This window comes from Rhea americana, unplaced genomic scaffold (genome assembly GCF_003343005.1).
Source record: "Rhea americana isolate MKP2758 unplaced genomic scaffold, rheAme1 scaffold_288, whole genome shotgun sequence".
NCBI lineage: Eukaryota > Metazoa > Chordata > Aves > Rheiformes > Rheidae > Rhea > Rhea americana.
In genome coordinates, this window is record NW_028186410.1 from 1,562 (window position 1) to 4,540 (window position 2,979).

Sequence of the window (2,979 nt, forward strand, 5' to 3'; positions counted from 1 at the left end):
CTAAATATTTAAGAAAATCAAGTAGACGGTGAAAATTATTTAATCATAAATATCTCTGTGGGATTTTAAACTTAACAGTCCTCTCTGTATGGAATATGTGTAGAAATAACACAAATAAAAGTATTATGCCACACTACATTTACTTTATGGGTTTAGGGTGCATGCATAAAGGGATCATATTTCCCCATATAGTTAAAACACAAGAACTGCAGCAGTAGTCATTTCTGAACATTTCTCAATTTAATTATACTTAAATCCAGAAGCACTTTAGGCAAGTTACAAATGAGAGCATTGAGTATAATAAAACCTGTAATAAAGCAACTTAGTACCATCCACCCGGAATCATTGAGATCAGGCACAATTAACAGGAGCATAAATCCAAGACAGAATGGAAAATGTTAGAATCAGTATTATTGTTGGACAAAGACTAGAGAAGGAAGTAATAGTTTTTTAAATGGTAATGCCTGTGTTTTGTAACGATTGCGAAATCTTCTATCTCAGCAGCACTGGTGTTAATTTGTAAACACAGCCAGACATTATATTGCCTGTCAGTTTTTCGAATTAGAAAACATGATTTCATTTGACTTTCTAATCACGTTTTGACTGGGGCGCACAAAACCCATCTGTAAGCGCAGCAGCACAACCTGCTAGTGGACAATAGCGGGAGCGCGGGGCGCTGCGCGGAGCAGCGCGGAGCGAGCGGCGCGGCGCGAGCTGTGCGCCCCGCTGTGCCCTGCCCGCCGCCGCCGCCGCGGTGCCGCGCTTGCAGCGGGGCCGGGGGCGAGGACCAGGGAGGGGGAGGAGAGCGCAAACTGCGGGGCTGCCCCGGCGTGGGGCTCGGCAGGGACCTGCCAGGCCAGCCTGGTGTGGTGGGGGATTACATTTTGTTTGCTTGCTTGTTTTTCCCCGTGGAGAATGAGGGAAAAGAGGGGAGGGATGCAGGATTTGCCTTATAGAGGACCCCCAAGTGCCTGCCGCCGGCTCTGTCACTGATCCCCGTGTGGGGTGAGGGGGGAGACCGGTGGTAACTTGTGGCTCCGCAGCCCGGGCCAGCGCTGCCGTCCTTTGGTTGCCACCGTACATTTACCTCCCTGCATGTTCCTTTCGTTGCAGCATGTAGAAGACCCCGGCATTAACATCCCAGACCAAACTGTAATTAAGAAAGGTAAGCCGCTTCCTCGCGCCCACCGGACGCGTCGTCCCCGGCTGGGGAGGTAGCGGGCTGCGGCCCCAGCGGCCGCAGGCTGCTGGCGGGGAGCGCGAACGAAAATGGGCTGAGGGCGGCCCGCCGAGACTGCCGCCTGGGCAGCGCGTTTTTGTCACTGTCCTCGCTGTTAAGGCGGAAAACGTTAGCAGATGATTTAGCAAAGTGGCCCCCGGATTTGAGTGCGTTAGCAGGCGGTTCGGTTTCATGGTTTGACCAGTGCATCCGGCTGAGTGGCGTKGTTTAATCGTTGTCGGGAAACTGGGCTCTGATGGAGAGAACGGTGTTCCTTGTTCTTCGGGTTTTCGTATTTAAATCATGCTGGTGATTAGATGGGTCGTTGGAGAAAAAGGGGCTAGTGGCTGGAAACTGATCTCTGCCGAGGTGGTTCGGTTTTGCTGGCTTTGTGTGTTTGCTTCACTTGAATGCTTTGAAACTAGCCCCTGAATCGGGCAAAATATTTACAGCATGCTTTCATTGAATCCTGGTTTCCCGTCTTTCTCGAGAGGACTGAAGGACCGAGAGAGATTGCACAGGGTACTTTGCAAAGGAGGTTCCTGGTGTAAAGGTGGAAAGTGATTGGTTTGCATTTGGATGCGGCATAGTGAGCCATTGCTGGAGTAAAACTCATTGGGCTGAGCGCTTTGCTGATGCTTGCTCTGAGGAGTGCCACATCTGTGCTACGCTGGCAGCACTGCTATTTGGGTATGCCGGACACCACCAGAACGAGATGCTATATAAAGCTGTTCTCCTTTCTAACCCTGATCACCGTACAGTCGGCTAGTTTAAAGTTTCATTTTCCCCCGTCTGTGAAGCCTTTGTCACGTCAAATTAGATGTGCAAGGGATAAATCTTGAGAGATGCTCTTTCCAAGTCGACATGATAATTGGCTCTTTTATTAGTAATCTCAAGAGTTCGTTTAACTCCTGTTGTATCTATTAGCCTTCCCAGAGCTATTAATGTCACAAGTGATCTATCCAAAACGCAGAGCCCCCCACGCAGAGCTTGGACGGTGCCCGCCCGGCGCGGTGGGGCAGGGTGGCCGCGCGGCAGGCGGGGAGGCAGCGCTGCACGGGGGAGCCTGACAGCCCCCCGCACTACCCGCTGCCTCTCCCCTTCTCCCCGCAGCAGCCCSGGGCGGATTTCTCTACTTGCTGCCAGAATGGGGGAATGGCGCGTGCSTGGGGAGGCAGTAGGGTTTATTTTGGGGAGCCCCACTCTAGCTAAATCAAAGCACCGCCTGGGTGCAACTCCCCCCTCCTCATGCCGGGGCTGCGATTTGCTTTTCGGTGTGCTGCTGTTGCTGAGCGATGTTGTGCAGGCTCATCTGTTATGATTTTTCACGTCAAAAGTTATCTGCTGAAAACATTGTGGCACCGGCTGAATGACACCATCCCCAAGTGTCTCAGGGGGGKTTATTAGTACCCGAATGCGTATTTCAGCACTGGCTTTTGTGCTATATTAATATGCAGCCTGCTGCTTGTTTTACTCCCCGGTGAATTCCCTCCCCTCCGGGTGTACGGTACTCAGCAGCGTGCGACACCCGTGTCGGGCTGGCCTTTCCAGTGACGCCCGCACAGCCCCCAAACCCAGACACTGGCGCGCTTCACGCAAACTTTGCTCCTGCGCCCGCTCGYCCACCGGGCTCGCCTGCCTTCAGCCCCCCGCGGGGCGGCCGGCGGCAGGGACACCTCGAGCCGGGTGACCCGGGCCGTGCTCGGCTCTCGGGAACGAGCCGTCGCGCACCGCCGGCGCTGGCTGGGGCAGGGCGGCGG